The sequence below is a fragment of the Clytia hemisphaerica genome, unplaced genomic scaffold (assembly GCF_902728285.1).
Source record: "Clytia hemisphaerica strain Z4C2 unplaced genomic scaffold, Clytia hemisphaerica genome assembly, whole genome shotgun sequence".
NCBI classification, from domain to species: Eukaryota; Metazoa; Cnidaria; class Hydrozoa; order Leptothecata; family Clytiidae; genus Clytia; species Clytia hemisphaerica.
Window position 1 is genome coordinate 107,568 of NW_027103579.1, and position 23,607 is coordinate 131,174.

General features: G+C 35.1%; 3 long non-coding RNA genes across 4 annotated transcripts; all 3 read right to left on the reverse strand.

The window, feature by feature from the left end:
* Nucleotides 1–252: 252 nt before the first annotated feature.
* Nucleotides 253–3,383, reverse strand: LOC136801235 (uncharacterized). The gene is made up of 4 exons (XR_010845820.1): nt 3,194–3,383; nt 976–1,111; nt 659–776; nt 253–369 (listed from the first exon to the last, which is right to left on the reverse strand). It is a non-coding gene; the product is annotated as an uncharacterized lncRNA (long non-coding RNA).
* Nucleotides 3,384–10,332: 6,949 nt separating this feature from the next.
* Nucleotides 10,333–13,424, reverse strand: LOC136801237 (uncharacterized). The gene is made up of 4 exons (XR_010845821.1): nt 12,631–13,424; nt 11,976–12,136; nt 11,463–11,644; nt 10,333–10,500 (listed from the first exon to the last, which is right to left on the reverse strand). It is a non-coding gene; the product is annotated as an uncharacterized lncRNA (long non-coding RNA).
* Nucleotides 13,425–16,128: 2,704 nt separating this feature from the next.
* Nucleotides 16,129–18,737, reverse strand: LOC136801238 (uncharacterized). Of its 2 annotated transcripts, none has more exons than XR_010845822.1 (4): nt 18,637–18,737; nt 17,775–17,909; nt 17,352–17,486; nt 16,129–16,963 (listed from the first exon to the last, which is right to left on the reverse strand). It is a non-coding gene; the product is annotated as an uncharacterized lncRNA (long non-coding RNA). The 2 variants fall into 2 exon arrangements; XR_010845823.1 differs by lacking the exon at nt 16,129–16,963 and adding an exon at nt 17,131–17,154.
* Nucleotides 18,738–23,607: the final 4,870 nt, after the last annotated feature.

A 23,607-nucleotide genomic window follows, 5' to 3' on the forward strand; every position in this document is an offset into this window, starting at 1 on the left:
TGCAATTTGCAATTTGCAATTGAAATTCCCAAAATTAGAAAATATAAAAAATCGGCTTCCTCAGGGGTTTATGAAATCTAGTAGTTTCGAGCTAAGTATTGGAAAAATAGTCTCTTAAAGGATCGCACAAATGTCGAAATTTAGTCTCTCAAAGGGTCAATTTTCAAATACCCGTCTCCTCGCAAACCTAGTACAACCCCCCTTAGAGAGCCAGAGTTACCTTTGAGGAGAATGATAATGACTGTTACCTGAAAACTTACAATTTGTAGTTAATGGTAGCTAGGAAAAGCCTTAACACAATTTAGTTCTAGCAGTTGATAATTGAACGTAGTTGACCGATTGGCAGTTGATGTTTTCTTGGACTTCCACCTAATAAAAACAATAAAAATTTTTAGAAATGATTTAGAACGGAACAAAATGCTGATCCACCTTGATGATAGCACTATAGAATACAAACTACTTTGAGACTAATTTAGGAAAATGTTTGAAAAAATCTTGTTCTGTAACATGGTAAGGCATTCAGTGATATATCGTTTTACTTTATAGACTAGCTATTTTTCTTTAGCATTTCGATATTAGCAGTAAATTTAGAAATTCTGAAGACGTCTGAAGATTCAAGATAATGAATCGCTCTTAATATGACATAATTCAAACTCACCTAAAAAGTTGCCATAGGCTTTATAAGAATAGCATGACCACAATACCCAGTGATTTATAAACGTCATAAACAGATATCAGCAAATGCCCCTAACTTGTCATCTTTCTTGAGAATCAAACTGAAGAAAGACAAAGGAAAGATGTCAACATTTTTACTGGTCTTTATGTACATAAGTACCCAAAGTTTTTCTTTAGTGTTCCATAGTAATTAACTAACATTTCGCGTGAGCACTGCTCAAAAACTTTTTGCCTTGCCTTTGTTATCTCGAGGAAGAAAGGGAATATAGTGCAATCCCAATGATGAAAATAATAATTTACCGAATTTTGTGCTCTATTTCATTAACTAGTTTGATGTTGGGATTTTAAATCTTCATCAGGGAAGTGGTGGACTGTTGTTCATGTTGTTCAAGGTTAATAATTTCGTTTGGTTTATCTCCCTTTGGTAATTCTGAAACTAAAAGAAATTAAAAAAATTAAAACACCCGTCTATCACAGACCCATGACAACTATAAAAAAGATTGGCCAAAATTTCGTCCCCTGTGAGATGAAGACCCTACAATTTCACAAATTTCAGTCCCATTGAAATGTTGACTTCGATTTCATTCCCATTAGAAATTCAATGTTAAAAGTACACTCCCAAATCATCCCAACTGGATAGTTAAATCTTAAAACAATAGAATTTCTATCCCCTGTTGGGATTTCGATAGAAATCTTTATCCCCACTGTGGGTAAAAGTTCCACCGGGACTGTGAGACAAGGGTGTATATAAGTAATTCATAGTTGTGAAATTCATCTTTGTGAAACTCTCCGGTCCGCCCTAAAAAGCGTAGAGACAGGCACGGTTGACACAAAGCTGTGGAACAAGTATAAAAAAATTCAATTGATCGATTAATTAGTTCATGAAATAAGGGCCAAATGGGTATCAAAAATGGAGTAATGGTGATATATACACGTTTTTTTATAAGAACATTCAAAGTTTTGGAAGCCTTCGATTTTGTTTTTTACTGTTTGAGTTTCAAATCTAAAAATGTTCTAAACATGTTCTTATTTTCACCATTTTGAGGGTATTCTTGTCTATTTTATTAAGAAGTAGAGTGTTATAGGGTCCTCAAAGCCATAAAATGTGTTTAACTTATTCTTAATATTTTGGCCACTGAAGCCTTATGTTCTTATAGAGTTTGTTCTTATGTACAAAAAACGTGTACCACTCGAAAGATTAGGTATTGGAGCGTCAGAAAAATTATGGTCGACCTTTTCTAAGTGTCAGTACCAAGATCTATGAAGCCCTGAGTAAAAACAGTTGGATCTTCAAAATTAATTTTTCCAAAGGGGTTATGGCCTGAAAAAAACGGTCATATCTCACCAAGTACATACTTTGAAAATTTGCAGGAGGGAAAAATTTGTCAAATATTATTATGCAAAAAAAGTTTCAGTTTATCACATGACTAATATGTATTTTACAGACCAGATCGACCGAATTTTTCGAAAAAGACAAAATCACCAACTAACTTTAAGTTTTTTAACTGCAAGCTGCATATTAGATGGTCAAATATGGTTCCGCTATGTTGCTAGCAACACTATGAAACCCTTCAAATGTGGTATCACAACAGAAAGCCAGATTCCAGTTTTAGATAAACACTAATTGCAAATTGAATGAAAATCCTAACACCCCGTTCTCACAAAGACAATCCCCTACCACTGGAAAAGTTGGCCAAAATGTCATCCCGGTTGAAAAATTATGCTTCAAATTTTGATCCGCTGAAGGTAATAGAACTTTTGAACGTGCTAACGTGCACTGGCTCAACTTCAAATTACTTGTAGGCCGATTGTAAACATCAACAGAAAATTTTTGATATAAGATAACTTTCTCCAAGTAGACTCTAAAATGTTCAAATTTCTTTTTTGAGGTCTCCAGCCTGCCCTAAAGTTCAATATTTTCAAAAATGAAAAAACAGACCCAGACATTCAACCAAAGAACAAGTGTGCAGAGTTTCAATCAAATTTCAACCTAATCGGAATTTTTTTGAAGACTTCAACCTGCCCCTTAGCTTTTAGGTGACATACAGACATACATACAAACAGACATTCTCAGATTCTATCAACTGAAGTTGAGAACAAGTAAATCCTCACCACAAAATATGTGCTATCCTGGATATCCAAGCTTTAAATTTTAGAAAAATAAAATTTTATTACCTCAATATACAAAGTTCTGAAATTACTTAAAATATAAAAACTAGACAAAAAAAACTAGACTAAACAATATGAAAAAGTTCAACGCTTGGATTTCCAGGCTATATGTGCTACCTTCTCCACCCCACAGAATTTTTTTCTGACTTGAAAACAGTGCAATTCAAATCCCAAACCGTAAAAAAGTAACAATTCCCATCGAATTATTTTTACCCCCACTGGCTAAAAAAATCCTACCGGGTCTATGAGAAGAGGGTGTGACCTTATGTCTGCCTTACCTTATAAAGAGACACTAAGAGGCAAAAACCTAAGGCCAAACACAGAAAGATAAAAAAAAGCCAAAACTCACCGACTGGCCTAAGAATACGTGCTATGAAATGTACCATGCCACAAAGATAGAATGTGATTGGAATAAACTTGAAGTTCAATTGACTAAATTCCAGATTTGTAAAATTAGAAAATCATAACTTTTTCATCTTGACTTCCCTCGACATACAACATCCTTCTCATAAGATAACAAGTTAAAAGTGTGATGATCAGAATGCGTACTCTATACTATCGAAATCAAAATAAAAAACGAAGTCGAATCAATCAAAAATGCACAAAAATATTGCCCCCTAGATAATTGCTTTATGCTAATTATAAGAAATACGTTTTCTTTATAAGATTAGGATTTGATTTCAACACGAAAGTAAAATGATTTTGTCCATTTTATAAGCACAACACTACAAAACGCAAAGGTGGTTAATTTTTTAAATTTCAATTAACCAGAGAGTTGGAAAGTTTACGCGTCTGAATGGGGTCATGAGGTAAATATATACTAAAATTAAGCTATGTTTAGGACAAATTAAGTGAGCCTTCTTTTGACAGCTGAAACATTTTCAAAAATTTAAATTCCAAGATTGGGTTTTTAAAAATTTGAGCAATACATTTCCCATACGGAGATTTGAAACTAAAAATATTTGAAAGTTTTAAATCTGGTTTTTCTTGAGTTACTTCAAGACGGCACTTAATTTGAAAGAAAAAAATGAAATCAAAATTTTGAGATTTTTGAGCAATACATTTCCCGCACAGTGATTTGAAACTAAACATTTTTGAAAACTCAAAACCTGATTTTTCTTGAGCTACTTCAAGACTGCACTTAATAAGAACGAAAAGAAAATTGAAATCCAAATTTCGAGAGTTTTGAGCAATCCATTTCCCGTACGGTGATTTGAAACTAATTTTTTTGAAAACTCAAAGCCAGATTTTTCTTGAGCTACTTCAAGACGGCACTTAATGTGAGCGAAAAAATTGAAATCCAAATTTTATAACTTTTGGAGCAATCCATTTCCATTTTCCTATGGATTTTTAGCAAAATCAGGTCAACAGCACTTAATTATGAACTTTCATTTTTTTGATTTTTATCTGGAGTACCCACTCCCCCTGATTATTTCACCCCCTACAATTAAGCACACAAGAGTACTGAAGTAGCTGAGGAAACCATGCAACATGTTGCTGATGAGCTGAAAGGTGATTCAGACAACGACATTGTTGACGTAGAAATTTCTTCTCTCTAGGAGAGTAACCTTTTTACAAAAACTTAGATTTTTTAAAAGCTAGTTCTCGAAAGTCAAGTCCATGCTTCTAAATTTCGAAAATTGCTTTTTAAAGCGCTCGACAGGCCCTAAAAATGCACATTTGGCTTACTGCTTATCCGAATTCTGACGGTTAAGCCCATGCGTCAAAGAATCGACCGAACCGACGACAATTATGAAGGGAAAATTGATATGTCACAGCTTATACATGCATAACCTCGGATTCTGATGATATAGTGCACAAGCTGTGCCAACTCCGTCGGGTGACAGAATGTACGAATTTTGAAGTTAAGGTGGTAGTCTACCGCCAGATTTCAAAAGTCAAAAAATCACATTTTTTGCAATAACTCAAGAACTTCTTTACATTTCGTAATGAAATTTTCAGGAAATGTATATCAACTATTAACATTTCTAAAAATAAAAAAAAATTCTAAAAATAACCAAAGACGGGGGTAAAATCAGTCAGGGGGTAAAATACTTTATTTTGCTTGTGTCAGGTTTTCTGAATAGTCGGCTTGACCTATGAAGTTAGTTTTTTTTTTTAAATGACTAATATTTAGAAAAGGTCTGGAATGAGTGAAAAAAAAAATTGAAATTTTTTTCCAGGGGGTAAGAAACTGAAAAAAACGCTTTTTTGAGATTAAAAATCAGGAAACCAATTTTAAAACTTTTTAATCCATTCATTCAATACACAATCATGTAAGGAAACTTCCCTGAAAATTTCAAGTCTGTAGCTACTCTCAATCCTAAGATATTTCTGACAAGGTGAATGCAAACCCCCGGAAACGCGTTTTGAGAAAATCAAAGAAAAAGGCAAAAGTCTGCAAAAATGGGTATTATTTTAAGTTGGAAAGCTCTTTTCAAAAAATTTCTTCACTGAATACTCATCCAACCAGTCAGGTTTCAAAAGTTAAAGTAAAACATTTCACAAAAATTGATAAAATATCCAAAAATCAACAAAAACATGTTGCGCTAAAGTCATGTATACATAGCAAAGTTTGCGGTAATCTTGCGATAATTTGGGTGAAAACAGCCACATAAGTGTGTCAAAATATTCATTGAAAGTCCAGCATAACTCTCTGTAGGCATGAAAACTTTTTGTGTGCATATTTTTATTCACATAGACTAGATGACAATGAGCAATGAGCTGGCTTCTTGACCGAAGGAAGGCTGTTATGAGTGGCGGGTGTCAGATGAGAATGTGCGTCTCCAGAAGTTAGGTCCAGTTCATTATAATGCACATTTCCATCTCTGTTACATCATGTTGTGCTTGGAAATATCTCAGTTGCATTTAAATCCACTACAAAACATTATGTGAGCCACCAAAAAGCACACACCGCCTCTCACCGCCTATATGCTCCTCAAAACAAAATGGCGGCAACTTAAATGTTTTTCGTAGAAATCCAGAAACATAACCAATGTACAGCAACTTTATGGCTTCTGTAGAGTCTATTCTTCATTTAAACAAATCATTTCCATCAAAGAAATTAAGTTTTGATCTAAAACCTGCCAAGATATCTGCAGAATCATGCTAACAGCTTGCTTTTCAGCTTGTTTTGGTGTGTTACACTACTGAAGCTACCATCTTTAATTTTAAGGATGACGTAATGCCACGGAAAATAATATTTTGACGCTCGAAAAGGGCGTAAAAAGAGCTTTCTTTTGGCGTATCACATTGCTATGTTTCGGCCGAGATTGAAAAAATAAGTACTTAGCAACGGGATTTTTTCCGTTGCTAGGGCGATTTTTCAAGCACCCAGCAGGACAAAAATGCTCACTGCGACCTGAAAAATAAAGATATCTCTCTGAAATTTCCAGGAGATGTTCAGAAAGACCTAAGGATCTCAAAACACCCAAAAACCAAAATTCGACAATTTTTTCGATGATTTTCCATTTCTCGGTAGACTACCACCTTAAAGCTTATATTCATACAGCTGATGCAGTACCCTTTAACATTAAATAATGGAGTGAATGAATTGTAGGTTTCTTGGGAAATCTTAATGTAACTTTTTATGATGATTTATGAGCGTTAGATGAACAAAGATGATGAGCGAAGTGAAAGAGATGAAGACGTTTCTCGGAAATCTGAAGGGATGCTATATGAACGCATGGAAAAGATTTGTCAATACAGTATTTCTCGGAATTTTGAATGTAGCGTTGAATGAACGTTAATTGATTTCAGTAAATTCTTTCATTTCCTAACGGAAGCACCCAAAAAACCAGAAACAGATTTACATGAGTAGTTGGAAAGTGGAGTTTTAACTCTGAGTTTTAACATGAGACATAAGACCTTAGGATAGGATTTAAAAGCTCAAACTTGCTCTAATAAGGCCTGGAATGTAGACTAGAAGCCATCAAACCCCTCCAAAACCGGAATATTCAATGAAAGAAATTAGAAGCACTAAAATGGCTCTTCTCGTCCGAATGTAAGGTTCGAACTTTAGTTTCTGAAAAACGTTAAAATACAGTAAAATGTCAATATCTTTCGACCATGATTTTAGAGGTATTAATGGGTGAAGGCGGTCACCAATTCATTTTTAAACTACACCTCAGGAGGTGCTTTTAGTTATTTTAGGCTATGTACAATAAGAATAATCCCAAAATAAGGGCACCTTGGTGTCAAATAGTCGCTTTCATTTTTTCATTTTTGGTCAAAGAGGTTATTCAGCTAGAGGAACGATAACCAGTATCGATAGTATCAGATCTAAGAGATTGAATTAGTTTCATGGAGCTCGATTTTCAAAGATAGAAGGCCACGGGATCGATACCGTCCTCACTGGATTTTTTAATCTTGGAACGATAAAATTTCTATCCCCTTTGGGATTTTGATAGGGATTTTGATAGGGATTTTTATCCCCACTAAAGTTAAGTTTTAATAGGCTTTATCACAATGATAGATATGAGCCCTCTGAATGCATTCTGGATTGGTCCTACTTACGAAAGGAGTAAGAATCACGGCGCCGACAGACACTGCGACTTGACAGACGCAAGCTGACAAGCCATGGTGTATACCATGACACTCGAACGACACTGGGAGAACGATGCTCATGCAAGGCCGAACCTTACGAGTGCCACGCCACGTCACAACGTGCCGTGGCACTCGTAACATAAGTTTAAGGTCCTAATTCAGTATTCACAGTACATTAAGAGAAATATTTGACGTCAGAACAGATCAGTCGCGCTCTTCGTTTTTTTTTTTAATGGAGAATTTTTAATAAAATACAAAAACATGAAAAAAACGACCAAATTTCAACAAAAAACGGTATCGCCTAGTAGAATTTCAACAAGAGATGAAATCGAAAAAGTTGCAAATCGATGTACAGAACAAAATTGCATAAAAGATGACGACAAAATGAGATTAGAATGTCATAAATGTCAACGAACACTGCATTATGCATGCACAGGACTACCATCTTACCAAATACAAATGTTCCTGAATAAAGGCTATCGAAAATACCAATGCATAAATTGCTGTTCCATCGATCAAGAGCTACACCGAAAAATCTTGGACCAATCAGAGAAAATCAAAAGCTGCACACATAGCCGTAAAGAAATTGAAGCGTGCGAAAATATTATCAAGGTGAAAAACGAGAATGAAAATAAGTTGAATGTTGCGGTTAAAGAATTACAAGCTAGATGTCAGGGATACGTTAAAGAAAGGAACCATGTTGCCGATACAATTCAAGCTCAATTTTTAGCGCTGGAAACTAAACTTACCACTAAAATCGAAGATACAATGAATGCGAAACCTACAGATAACAAAACGAAAACAAATTCAAAGAAAAGTTTTGCCGAAATCACGAAAACCAATGACGAGTTAAATATATCCAGCATGAAACAAATACTTCGCAGCGAAAAGGTCGAAGAACAAATGGAAGAACAGAGAAAGCAATCAAGGGAAGCTAACATCATCATCCATGGAGTGGAAGAGAATGGCAATAGAGATGAAAATGATTTCGTAAACGAACTCCTAAACGACGTTAAAATAAACACAGAGCCAACTTACGTCTCCCGTATTGGTAAAGAATCAAATCGTACACGACCAATCAAAGTTGTATTTAATGGCGGGCATGTAAAATACAAATTTATGAGAAACTTAAGGGAATTGAAGCAGTACGACAAGTACGCCAACATGAGCATCACAGACGATTTAACAATAATGGAAAGAGACCAAGTAAAAGAATGGAGAAGTAAAGCAAACGAGAGAAATCGAGCAATGCCGCAGAGCGATTACAAATGGAGAGTGCGAGGAAGTCCTCAAGGAGGATTATATTTAAAAAAGATATTTTGTAAAACAAGATCGGTTTAGTAATCTTTGTAATAAACCAAACCAATGTATGAGCGATTTATAGAGGCCCATGTGCATGCACGGTGGCCTGGAAATCTGTAAAACATTATTATTATTATTATTAAGAGAAATCATTCGAGTGCAAATTTACCAGAATTTCTTGTCAAGCTTAATTCCTGCATGACCCTGGTTGAGAAACTTTGGAGATTGGTCGATAGAGGGACATTAGGTGCTATTTTGGAGCACATATTTTGGTTATATCCACCTAGAATAAACTTTCCTAGAAAATTTAAGTCATGTTAAAAGTTACAAGAAAAAAAGGACTAATTCAAAATCAAGATTTGGACCTCGAATACTCAAAACTATGCTTGATGAATAAGTAACTTGGGATCTGATCAGAACTGTTTATATCAGATTCCATTGATCAAATGTTCAAGACAAATTTTCATTTCTAATTACTAATCTGACCTTGCTTCAGTTATAAAATTTGTTTAAACTTTTTTTTCAAATGTGAAATTCGTATTCCTAACTCGAAACTATCTATCCCTGATCTGGAGGGGGGGCTTTTATTGCACTTAATCATAATCATTTGAGACATTTGGTTTGGATTTTGTATTTACAATTTTGTAATGGTACTGCTTTTCAATTTCAGGTCTCCAAGAAGTTTCAAAGACATGCAATAACAACAATACCTTCTTCTCAGGCAAATTAAGGCACGTCCAAATTTATCAAAAAAGTTGCATATCAATAATAGAAACATTTTTGCATATTTTTTTTTGGAAAGTTTTGTGACGTCAGCAGAAATCAGCAAAATACGAAATTTTGCAATAAAGTGCTGACGTCAGCAAAATTTCAAAAAAAAAATTGTCAAAATGATCCTTTTAATGGTGTGCAACTTTGGTCCAAATTTCATGTTTTTACCATAAGCCAAACTGGAGTTATTCAAAAAACAAGTTTTGCTGACGTCAGCATTTTTTGGTTTTTGCCTTATATCTTTTTTTGGGTGAAAAAATTAATTATGGCACAGCGATTCCAGTGATCTACACTCCAATGCGCTTCTTTCGATGTATGAAGTGATATGCTATGACAAGTGGAAACGGTGATAAAAAATTAACGTATGTTTGAAAAATCTGGACAGGCCTTAATTTGCCTGAGTTCATAATGTGTGACGACCAGACATGCAATTCATTGGCGCTCCCCAAGAAAATCAGTCTTGGCTAAAACTCCTTTCGACTCGAGATGTTTATACTAGAATATTATAAACTCTAATGATTCACAATTTTTGTATCCTTCTTTTTCATAACTCGTGGATAGATTTACATGAGAATAAAACCTAAATCTTATTAAAGAATAAAATTAAAGCAATAAACTTACATTAATCGACTGTCTCTTTAACGATTAATCATATTCTCCATGAAACCAAGGCATCATTTTCTGATACTTTGTGCTCGTTCAAAAGATATTTCTGAGTGCAATATTTTCAAATAAAGATTCGGTAATAGAAAAAAATTGAACACCATGATGAAAGGAAGCAAAGGAAGTTCAAGGTTTAGAATAACAGGAGAAAATTTTAGGTCTGATGATCAAGTTATATTTATTCTAAGAAAAAATAATGATTCTTATAAGCAAAAAATATTTCAAAATATTTTTGTGAATTAGCATCTGTACTCTGCTTAGTAGTAGTTAATAAAAAGTATTCAATGTCATTTCATTCTTGAATTTTGTTGACCAACATTAGACCATTAGCACTTCTAAGCGAACTGATGTCAATCTTTGAAGTTAGGTGCTTTCCTGAAAACAAAACAATAATAGAAATTCTTAATCAACATAGATAATTGATGATTGAGAATGAGGCTCTTTCTGATTATTGATTGAACTTTCTAAGCTTCAAGAAATTCTTGGAATAAGAGATCGACTAGCTGTGGTAGTTGTCGTTTAAGAAGACTAATATTTACTGCTGCTATAACAACGATCCCTTTTAAAAACCTAACATGATGTTAAAAGAACTTTACACCCTTGTCTCACGGCTCCGGTGGAATTCTTTTCCTCGGCGGGGATAATTATTTCTAGTGAAATTCCAATGGGGATAGAAATTTTATTGATCTAAGGTTGAAAAATCCAGTGGGGATGGTTTTGAAGTGCCGCCATTTTTAAACATTGAATTTCGAATGGGGATAAAATCAAACTAAATTTCCCAGTGGGTTTAAAATTCCAAGGTATTTTCCCACCGGGGACAAAATTTTTTGCCAAATTTTCCAGTAGGGCTGGTGTCCCAGCGGGTCTGTGACACAGGGGTGTAACTTTTAAAGGTGAAAAATCAAGTCATACTAACAACAAGTTATATAATTTACATTTGCATTTGTACTTTTATACATTGAAAAGACGCCTCTTTGTCTTGAATTTAATGTTCATACACGGGGAAGCCACGCAATTTTACTAAATCTTTTGGGCTTTTAACACTCATTTGACTTGAAAAAGTCTGTTTCTCTTGGACCAAAATCACCAAAATTAGTATTTAACTCCTTGGAAATTTCATTATAACTTTTAATCAAATAGATTTTCTTTAGAACTCTTGGGAATACAATGCTTGAGCGCAGAACGAATCCCTTTGAGAAAGGAACGATCCAAACCAAACTCTCTGGGAAAATATTTAAACTTTACTATACCCCTAAAAGTTCATCTTGAAGTACACCCTTAAATAGAATGGAGTGATCAATTTCTATATCAGATATATTGTAAAATATTAATCTCACCTCTGTACCAAATGCAAATGTCACACATTACTTCGAACTGGTTGGTCATCATGCCTTTCAGATTTTCGATATGTGACTTTTCTGTGACAAAACGAAATCACACATGAAGACATTCATGAAATATCCATTGGTGTGACGTTGTGATAGCCTGATTGAACCAAGTTCCTTGATTGGACAGATTCCTGGAAGAAAATAAATTCATGAGATTCCGTAAAAAGCCTCAATGTTGAACAGCTCATTTGGCGTATGATTAAATCCTAGATGCCGAGTGATAACCATAAATGATATAATTCAAAAGTAAAAATATCAAAACATTGTGTCCCGAAAAAAAGTGAAGCAGAATTTAAAACTATGTTTTCTTCTCGTGCCTTTTCAGGGGGTCACCAGCATTTAATGGGTGACAAGGAGAGTGTTTTTGCCACAAAGAGATTCTATTAGTCCAGACGGAGTCCAGATGATATTTTTAACATCTAAATATATTATTTCCCAGAACTAGCCACGCCATTTACCTACTTCTAATTATGTTGGAATGAGAAAGTCGCATCAGATTGATCAGGTTAACTTCAATTGCAATTGTTCGAATCCGAAGTTTTTGGTATTGGGTGTCAATTTAGACGTGTTTCTTAACACATTTCACCACAATGGCCTCATTTCTAGGGCGTCACCTGAAAAAGCTATCAAAAAAAGCTATCAATTAGGAACACCCCTGTCTCGCAGCCCCGGTGGAACTTTTTCTTCTTCAGTGGGGATAAAAATCCCCATTGAAATCCCAATGGGGATAGAAATTTTATTGTTCTTGTTCCAAGGTTAAAACATTTTGGAATGTAATCTTTAGACATTGATTTCCCAGTGGAGCTAAAATTCTAGGGTCTTTTCCCACCAGGGAACAAATTTTTGCCAAATTTTCCAGTTGGAATGGGGTCCCACTGGGTCTGTGACACAGGGGTGATTAGCAACAAAACAAAATATAAACAAAATACTGTAAAATAACCTGCAAGCTAGCTAAAATTTTGTTTTGGCAATGTAGGGCTTTTCTTGAAAAATGTTCACTTAGGTCAATGATGACCTTGTATACAATAAGGAACGAAAATGAATAAAGTAAACATCAGTAAACACTTTCGGTTTAGAGCCTAATTAAGTGGTAGTGGTTGTAATTCAAAAGGCTTACCCATGCTGGATCATTTAATGGTTTTTCAGAAAAGTTTCATCGTCGGACAATTCCTTCATGCTGACAGAGGGATGTGATGTGTAATCAACGAAACATCCGTCCTTAGCTCCTTCTCATCTTTCCTAGCCAGTTGATCATGTCTTGGCAGGCATTATACTCTTGGCTGAATCGACGGTTGAGCCATGGATGGCTGCTTTTCACCATTTCTTGCTTGATAAGCGTTGGAATCTATTCTGAGAACGTTAAAATTTAGGAATGAGTGTGGTAATAGCACATTAAGAAATTTTGAGGAGAGGTGTTGCAAAGCTTGAAATTGTTGAAAGATGTGGAGAGGTGTGGTGACCAAATCGATGGTAATTTAGGATGAACTTTTCAAAGAAAGATGTGACAAACCTTTACCTGTTAGAAGATGTGAAATTCACTGAGACTTGCAGTGATTTATTGAGGACTGAAATTTATTGAGATTGAAATTTTTGGATGAGAGGTGTGGTGAAGTGGTAATAACTCATTGAAAAAACTGGTGGAAATTTGGAATCTCTCTGGGAGAGGTGGACAAACCGTGAGCTGTTGAAATAATTTGAAATTCACAGAGATTTGTAGTGGTTTATTGGGACTGAACTTTTTGGAGGAGAGGTGTGGCGAAGTGGTTATAACTCGTTGAGATAATTGGCGGTAAATCTGGAACGAATCTCTCGAGGAGAGGCGTTGCAAACTGTGAAAAAGTGGGAGAGAGAAAGAGAGAAAATGGTGGTACCGGTACCAGTGGTATTTGGAGACTGGACTTTTGGAGAGTTGTTGAAGTGTTTTTTTGAGACTGAAATGAGGTGTGGCGAAGTTGATTATTGGAGACTGGATTTTTAAAGGAGAGGTGAGCCAATCTTGAAGCTTTAGAGATTTATAAAGAAATAAGAGAGGTACCGAGTGGTGAGCTGTGAAACTGTTTAGATATTTGGTGATAATTCATTGAAAGATTAATGGTATTTCGAGAATTGGAATTTCTTGGATCTGAAATGTGAGCCATGAAACCTGAGATTCTGGTGTAACTTTAAAATATTGAGAAGAGTTGGTATCTTATGGCTGAAACTTTGAGAGGAAATTAGCAAACCGTGGCACTGAAGAGAGATGATCATAAATTTACTAGGTGGTATGGCTGAATTGTTCATTGAGAAAATCCAGTGGTATTTTGAAACTTGAAGGAGTGACAAATAAAATCGTAAATCTGTGATGATTAACTGAGGAAACTGGTGTTGGTACTTAAAATGGGGTTTCTAGAATGATTACAAATCGTGAAACTTTGGAGAGCATGAAGTTTTGAGGAGACAAACAAAGAAGTTTGGAAAGCGTGGTAGTTGTGGTGGTATTTTCGAAGTGAGTTTTCTAGAAGAGGGTTTACAAAAAGTGAAAGCTTTGAAACGTGGTCATTATTCATTGAGAAAATCCAGTGGTATTTTGAAACTGAATTATCTAGGTGTGGCAAGCCATACAACTGTGGGGAGAAGTGGGAATATTTCATTTAGAAATACAATGGTATTTTGGCAACGAAATCTTTGAGGAAGTGTAACAAACAGAGAATTTTGGAGAGTATGTGGTAGTAGTTAACTTGAAATTGGTGGAATTTTTAAAGTGGGTTCCATGGAAATGCCATCTCGGAAAGGCATACTCTGGAAAGGCATACTCTGGAAAGGCTGTGCAAACCGTGAGACATTGTAGTATATGGTAGTAATTTACTGAGAAAACCCAGTGGTATTTGAGACTGAATTTTCTAGGCGACGTGTAGCAAACCGATAAAATTTGGTGAGCATGGTAGTTATTAACTGAGGGGACTGGTGGTATTTTTGAAGTTAGTTTTCTAAGAAAGGTTGGCAAAGTGTTAACAATTTGGAGAATTGTTGAGAACCGTTATTCTTTGAGGAGAGGTGAAACAAACAGAGTATTTTGGAGGGAGTGAATGTGGCAAACAGATGTGGTAAACAAAAAACTGCGGAGAGCGTGGTAATGAATGATGGTATCTTTGAATTGAGTTTTCCCGGAGGGGGTGCTACAAATCGTGAACCTGCTGAGAGAGATCTAGTGGTGTTTTGGGAGTGAGTTTTCTAGGATCAGCAAGCCATACAGCTGTTGGGAGAAGTGGGAAGATTTCATTTAGAAATAGTGGTATTTTGGCAACGAAATCTTTGATTTGAGGAGAGGTGTAACAAACAGAGAATTTTGGAGAGTATGTGATAGTAGTCAACTTGAAATTCGTGGAATTTTTAAAGTGGGTTCCACGGATTGGCCATCTCGGAAAGGCATACTCCGGAAAGGCTGAGAGCGTGGTATGACTGGTGGTATCTTTGAAGTGAGTTTTCCCAGAGGGGTGTTGCAAACCGCGAGTGAGGTGGTTGAGAAAATTCAGTGGTATTTTGAAACTGAATTTTCTAGATGTGGCAAGCCATACACGTGTCGAGAGAAGTGGGACTATTTCATTTAGAAAAACAGTATTTTGGCAAGGAAATCTCTTAGGAGAGCTATAACAAACAGAGAACTTTGGAGAGCACGGTAATAATTAATTGGAAAGTGGTGGAATTTTAAGTTATTTTGAGAGTGAATTTTTAAGGAGATTTGAACATGTGTGAACCAGTGGTATTTCGGAACAGAAGTTATCGAGGAGAGATGTAATAAACCAGACTTAACAGAGAGTTTTACAGAGATGTAAGTAATTTACTGGGGAAGCTGGCTGCTTTTGGAGTCTATGGAATGAATGGTCTGCGAAAAGTTTAACAAACTATGAAACTGTGGAGAGAAGTGGTCATTACTTATTGAGAAATCTCGTGGTATTTTGGAACAGAACTTTTCATGGAGAAATGTGACTAATAGATAAGACAGAAAAATGTTTGTAGTATGTGCTGAATTTCAAAACCCTCTTTCTGGTACTTGAAAGAAGGAGAACAGCTAGCAGAGTTGTATAATTCTTGTTATTAATACAATTTTCCTGTCCAGATGGACAAGAGGAAATATTGGTTTACATGTTAATTGCATAGTTACATACTGACGACATTGTGAGAAGGACCTATGCTAAGATAGAGAGACCACATTGATTACGGAAGCCTATCGAATAGAATTTTCAAGATTCTTCGATGATATCAGAAAAAAGATTTATTCATTTTTTCTCACATCATCAAAGTTTTGAAACTTTCGTGAAACACATCTTTTGGTCAGAATATGAAATGCTATTTGTATGTCTATTTTGTAACTTTTATCAAGGCCATGATTTTTGTTATGTGGTTTTTTTAGGTGAAAACTACATCATATTACCAGGCATTTGCTTGTTCAACTTTTGTTGACTAATGCTTTCGTTTTTTGAAAGAATTACCTCCCAAGTCATTTCTTTCACTTTCAGAAAAGGGACTATTAAAATTTAGAAATATGCATTTCCAAAATTTTATAATTCTGTGTTGTCAAGTTCAGCATAACCTTTCATCTTATGTCCATGCTGCGATTTTCCTGGTCCATCCTTACTATACATGTGCCATCTGGATTCTGAAAATCATTGATAAGTTGAAGATAGTGTTTGTTGTTCTTTGTACAGCTGGTATAATTTTGAAAGGGTGGCAGGGTCTGTTGTTGACATTGGAAGGTTTGAATACTTGACTGCGATCTGTCAATTCATCCAGCTCTCTTGGGCAGCGTTGGGTTGACTCTGCACAAACGTTCATGGTGCTCTTCATCCAGACTGCTTGACAATATTTTGGGTGAAGACGAACATGCTAGTAGGAATCAAACCCATCAAACCAACCATATTGTGTATATTTTTGATTGATATGTTTGTTGATATAAAACAAATATACTAAAAATAAATATACAACTTAAAACAATCAAAACTATTCAAAGCCCATTCAAAGCTATGATACCAACCTTTTTTTTGACGAACTAATCCCTTTCAAGCATTCCTCGAATGTGAAAAACTGGATAATTTGTGCAATAAAACTGTAATAAAAACAATTATTAAAACATATTGAAAATAAAATTCATGATTCATCCGGGGGGGACCGATTTGAAGTTCTTCAGATTAAATCTGTTGTTATGGCGACATGTGGAAATAAGTTCTGATCTTTTGTTTACGAGATGAAGCTCTGATGTAATTAAGTGAAATTTTTCTGTGAGACAGATGTTGCAGTTTACCAAGCCTTTGAAATACGAGCGGGCGTGGTCGATAATCTCCCATGATAATTTTGGTTGTATGTTTTTGATTTGCAGGTCCCAAAACGTGGTTGGATAACTCTGTTGATGCCCTTTTGCATTCATAGTTGAAGGTGTTATTATGGCTGTACCATCTTTGTTTGAAAGAAATCTGCTAAAAAAAACGTCAATTTTTCAAAGCAATTTTTGAAACAAGATGAGTTTGCCATAAAAACGATGAAAATTAAAATTTTACCTTTAAATCGATCTATATCTATATTAATTTATACCTCCTTCAGAAGTTTATTTTGAAAGAAAGCCATGAAATAATTGATATCTACCCTCTGTGGCATCGTATACAAAGCTCTGAACAAAAAATAGAAGAGGTTTGGGAATATGATTAATCAATCTCCTACAGTTTGGTAACTTTTATTACATTAGATAATGATTTGCAAGAGGCAAATTTGTTTAAGATGATTTAGAAATACATTAAAGACTATTCATCACTGACAAAAATGTATTCTATAGGAAGTCCTGGTGGACGAAAATAAAATAGTTCATACCAAATACTACGCATGTCTCAGCTGAATATATGGATGGTTGTTTCATCAGCACATTGAGAGTGTTGAACTCTAGAAAAAAGTTTTTTCGATACAAGTGCACTGTAAATACGTCCTGCTGTGTGACTCAGTATGATCCTAAAATGAATAATTATTTGCTTTAAACAAATTTACAAAATCACTAAGTCCGACGAAGCCTCTGCAATAAATTTTTAAAGAGTATAAATCTAGTAAGCTCAAGATATGATTTACTAATCAATTACAGTTTGGCACCATTTAATTACATTAGATAATGATTTACAAGAGGCACTGCACCCTTTACAAATTTGTTTAAGATGATTTTAGAAATACATTTAAGCCTATTCATCACTGACAAAAATGTATTTTATAGGAAGTCCTGGTTGACGTAAATAAACAAGCTCTTACATAATATTACGTATGTCTCAGCTGAATATATGGATGGTTGTTTCATCAGCACATTGAGAGTGTTGAACTCTGGAAAAAAGTTTTCTCGATACAAGTGCACTGTAAATACTTCCTGCTGTGTGACCCAGTATGATCCTGAAATGAATAGAAGTTTGCTTTAAGCAAATTAAACATAATTACTAAGTCAGACAAAGCCGCATTATTACTTTTATAAATGGTTTGAATTTAATAATCGCATTTTCAATATAAAGAAGATTCATATTATCAAAAATGAGGGAATCTTTACTTGTCCCACGTGTGAATGCTACTTTAAAGGCCAGGGCAAACCGATCCAATATTTCATCCAACATGCTTGATATTGATTAGCCTCGAGCTAAGTACACATTGTACTACTTTGCATCAACTTTAAAGAAAAGAAACATAAACATAAACATGCCTTTTTCTGATGTTGGATGAAATGTTGGACCGGTTTGCGTCAATTAAAATTTTTGGAAAAAAAACGAAAATTCAAAAAAAGAAGAAAAAAATCGTGCTGGACGGTGTTGGATGAAGTTTGATCGCCATCAAAAATTTCATCCAACATTTGCGGCGAGATCAAAGAGGCTCTCTCATTGAATTGTGAAATTTTTCGTGTTGGATTGGTTTTTGGGAGTACTTTTTTCTTCATTTTTTGGAATTTTCATTTTTTTCCAAGTCATGTCGGATGAAATGTTGGATCGGTTTGCCCCGGCCTTGATTTTTGCTTCATCCAACGCAAGTTTTTCCATCAAACATTTCATCCAACATTTGAAAATCATGTTGGATGAAATGTTGGACTGGTTTGCCCTGGCCTTAATGAGATAAAAAGGAGATCTTATTTTACCTCTTTAGGCCAAACCAACATGAGTCCTTGCGTGGATCAAACATACTCTATGCAATCCTCATCGTAATATATTAATGAATAAGTAGTAGGTTAGGTATTACTTCATGACTTGACAGTTGAAACTCGATTTGAGTCTTCAATCTGCTGATGCACATGGTGTTGAAGCAACGTTAATTTTATGATAATCTGATGTATTTGAATTATGACATCATTGCCATAAAAGTTTTTACATCTTCCTTCATTGATGAATTTAGTGCTTGAGTTGTCTCCAGGCTTCAAAAAAATTTGCAATAAATTGCTAAAGTAATCCAGTAAGATTCACTGACACCTATTAAAAAATAAAGTAATAAAAAACCAAAGCAATGATGACATTTTTGCATAATTTTTTTTTTAATTTTGCTGACGTCAGCAGAAATCAGCAATATACGAAAATTTGCAATAAAGTGCAGACATCATCAAAATTTCAAAACAAATTTTTTTCAAAATGATCCTTTCAATGATGTGCAACTTTGGTTCAAATTTCATGTTCATACCATTAGCCAAACTAGATTTATTTAAAAAACAAATTTTGCTGACGTCAGCATTTTTTGGGTTTTGCGGATTTTCGCAAAATTGGCAAAACCTAAATTTAAGTAACACCGATTTTCATGTTCTACATCGTAATGCGCTTCTTTAAAGGTATAATTTATTATGCTAAAAAGAGTGATGGTGGGTCCGAAAGATTAACGAAAATTTGGACACGCATTAATTTACCCGAGAAGAAATGGTGCATGTTGAGTGCATTGTTGTTAATACAAGTTCAAAATATTTTCCCGTCATTGGCTCTGTTCATTCTGAAAGCATGTAAACACGATATTCAATGCTATGCTCGGTCTAAGCAAATGAATGCCAGGGTTTCACTTTTTTTTTAAATGGAGCATGTTGAGTGAATTGTCGTGAATACAAGTTCAAAATATTTTCCCGTCATTGGCTCTGTTCATTCTGAAAGCATGTAAACACAATATTCACTGCTATGCTCGGTCTAAGCAAATGAATGCCAGGGTTTCACTTTTTATTAAAAAAAATGGAGCATGTTGAGTGAACTGTCGTGAATACAAGTTCAAAATATTTTCCCGTCATTGGCTCTGTTCATTCTGAAAGCATGTAAACACAATATTCACTGCTATGCTCGGTCTAAGCAAATGAATGCCAGGGTTTCACTTTTTATAAAAAATGGAGCATGTTGAGTGAACTGTCGTGAATACAAGTTCGAAATATTTTCCTGTCATTGGCTCTGTTCATTCTGAAAGCATGTAAACACAATATTCACTGCTATGCTCGGTCTAAGCAAATGAATGCCAGGGTTTCACTTTTTATAAAAAATGGAGCATGTTGAGTGAACTGTCGTGAATACAAGTTCAAAATATTTCCCCGTCATTGGCTATGTTCATTCTGAAAGCACGTAAACACAATATTCACTGCTATGCTCGGTCTAAGCAAATGAATGCCAGGGTTTCACTTTTAAAAAAAATGGAGCATGTTGAGTGAACTGTCGTGAATACAAGTTCAAAATATTTCCCCGTCATTGGCTATGTTCATTCTGAAAGCACGTAAACACAATATTCACTGCTATGCTCGGTCTAAGCAAATGAATGCCAGGGTTTCACTTTTTTTTGAAAAATGGAGCATGTTGAGTGAATTGTCGTGAATACAAGTTCGAAATATTTTCCCGTCATTGGCTCTGTTCATTCTGAAAGCATGTAAACACGATATTCAATGCTATGCTCGGTCTAAGCAAATGAATGCCAGGGTTTCACTTTTTATTTAAAAAAAATGGAGCATGTTGAGTGAACTGTCGTGAATACAAGTTCAAAATATTTTCCTGTCATTGGCTCTGTTCATTCTGAAAGCATGTAAACACAATATTCACTGCTATGCTCGGTCTAAGCAAATGAATGCCAGGGTTTCACTTTTTATAAAAAATGGAGCATGTTGAGTGAACTGTCGTGAATACAAGTTCAAAATATTTTCCCGTCATTGGCTCTGTTCATTCTGAAAGCATGTAAACACGATATTCAATGCTATGCTCGGTCTAAGCAAATGAATGCCAGGGTTTCACTTTTTTTTAAAAATGGAGCATGTTGAGTGAATTGTCGTGAATACAAGTTCAAAATATTTCCCCGTCATTGGCTCTGTTCATTCTGAAAGCACGTAAACGCAATATTCACTGCTATGCTCGGTCTAAGCAAATGAATGCCAGGGTTTCACTTTTTATAAAAAATGGAGCATGTTGAGTGAATTGTCGTGAATACAAGTTCGAAATATTTTCCCGTCATTGGCTCTGTTCATTCTGAAAGCATGTAAACACGATATTCAATGCTATGCTCGGTCTAAGCAAATGAATGCCAGGGTTTCACTTTTTATTAAAAAAAATGGAGCATGTTGAGTGAATTGTCGTGAATACAAGTTCAAAATATTTTCCCGTCATTGGCTCTGTTCATTCTGAAAGCATGTAAACACAATATTCACTGCTATGCTCGGTCTAAGCAAATGAATGCCAGGGTTTCACTTTTTATAAAAAATGGAGCATGTTGAGTGAATTGTTTTGAATAAAAGTTCATCACTGCTATGCTCGGTCTAAGCAAATGAATGCCAGGGTTTCACTTTTTTTAAAAAATGGAGCATGTTGAGTGAATTGTCGTGAATACAAGTTCGAAATATTTTCCCGTCATTGGCTCTGTTCATTCTGAAAGCATGTAAACACGATATTCAATGCTATGCTCGGTCTAAGCAAATGAATGCCAGGGTTTCACTTTTTATTAAAAAAAATGGAGCATGTTGAGTGAACTGTCGTGAATACAAGTTCAAAATATTTTCCCGTCATTGGCTCTGTTCATTCTGAAAGCATGTAACACGATATTCAATGCTATGCTCGGTCTAAGCAAATGAATGCCAGGGTTTCACTTTTTATTAAAAAAAAATGGAGCATGTTGAGTGAACTGTCGTGAATACAAGTTCAAAATATTTTCCCGTCATTGGCTCTGTTCATTCTGAAAGCATGTAAACACAATATTCACTGCTATGCTCGGTCTAAGCAAATGAATGCCAGGGTTTCACCATAGTCATTATAAAAAAACACTGGTCTGGCAATGTATTGTTTTATCTTTATTGTCGAATTTTCTTTTGTTATAAATAAAAGGCAAGTTGCGATTTGCATACTTTTTGATCACGTTACCAAATTCTCCTTTTGGGATTGGTCTAAATTTAAATCACATGATCAAAAAGTATGCAAAATAAAGTCGATTTGCGAACACAAGCTCTATCTGTTAACAATAGAAAGAAACAAAAGCCTTCCAGACCGGGGTTTTTTATAATGACTATGGTTTCACTTTTTATAAAAAATGGAGCATGTTGAGTGAATTGTTTTGAATACAAGTTCATCACTGCTATGCTCGGTCTAAGCAAATGAATGCCAGGGTTTCACTTTTTTTAAAAAATGGAGCATGTTGAGTGAATTGTCGTGAATACAAGTTCAAAACATTTTCCCGTCATTGGCTCTGTTCATTCTGAAAGCATGTAAACACGATATTCAATGCTATGCTCGGTCTAAGCAAATGAATGCCAGGGTTTCACTTTTTTTTAAAAATGGAGCATGTTGAGTGAATTGTCGTGAATACAAGTTCAAAATATTTCCCCGTCATTGGCTCTGTTCATTCTGAAAGCACGTAAACGCAATATTCACTGCTATGCTCGGTCTAAGCAAATGAATGCCAGGGTTTCACTTTTTATAAAAAATGGAGCATGTTGAGTGAATTTTCGTGAATACAAGTTCGAAATATTTTCCCGTCATTGGCTCTGTTCATTCTGAAAGCATGTAAACACGATATTCAATGCTATGCTCGGTCTAAGCAAACGAATGCCAGGGTTTCACTTTTTATTAAAAAAAAATGGAGCATGTTGAGTGAATTGTCGTGAATACAAGTTCAAAATATTTCCCCGTCATTGGCTCTGTTCATTCTGAAAGCATGTAAACACAATATTCACTGCTATGCTCGGTCTAAGCAAATGAATGCCAGGGTTTCACTTTTTATTAAAAAAAATGGAGCATGTTGAGTGAACTGTCGTGAATACAAGTTCAAAATATTTCCCGTCATTGGCTCTGTTCATTCTGAAAGCATGTAAACACAATATTCACTGCTATGCTCGGTCTAAGCAAATGAATGCCAGGGTTTCACTTTTTATAAAAAATGGAGCATGTTGAGTGAATTGTTTTGAATACAAGTTCATCACTGCTATGCTCGGTCTAAGCAAATGAATGCCAGGGTTTCACTTTTTTTAAAAAATGGAGCATGTTGAGTGAACTGTCGTGAATACAAGTTCAAAATATTTCCCCGTCATTGGCTCTGTTCATTCTGAAAGCACGTAAACACAATATTCACTGCTATGCTCGGTCTAAGCAAATGAATGCCAGGGTTTCACTTTTTTTTGAAAAATGGAGCATGTTGAGTGAATTGTCGTGAATACAAGTTCGAAATATTTTCCCGTCATTGGCTCTGTTCATTCTGAAAGCATGTAAACACGATATTCAATGCTATGCTCGGTCTAAGCAAATGAATGCCAGGGTTTCACTTTTTATTAAAAAAAAATGGAGCATGTTGAGTGAATTGTCGTGAATACAAGTTCAAAACATTTTCCCGTCATTGGCTCTGTTCATTCTGAAAGCATGTAAACACGATATTCAATGCTATGCTCGGTCTAAGCAAATGAATGCCAGGGTTTCACTTTTTATTAAAAAAAAATGGAGCATGTTGAGTGAATTGTCGTGAATACAGTTCAAAATATTTCCCCGTCATTGGCTCTGTTCATTCTGAAAGCATGTAAACACAATATTCACTGCTATGCTCGGTCTAAGCAAATGAATGCCAGGGTTTCACTTTTTATTAAAAAAAATGGAGCATGTTGAGTGAACTGTCGTGAATACAAGTTCAAAAT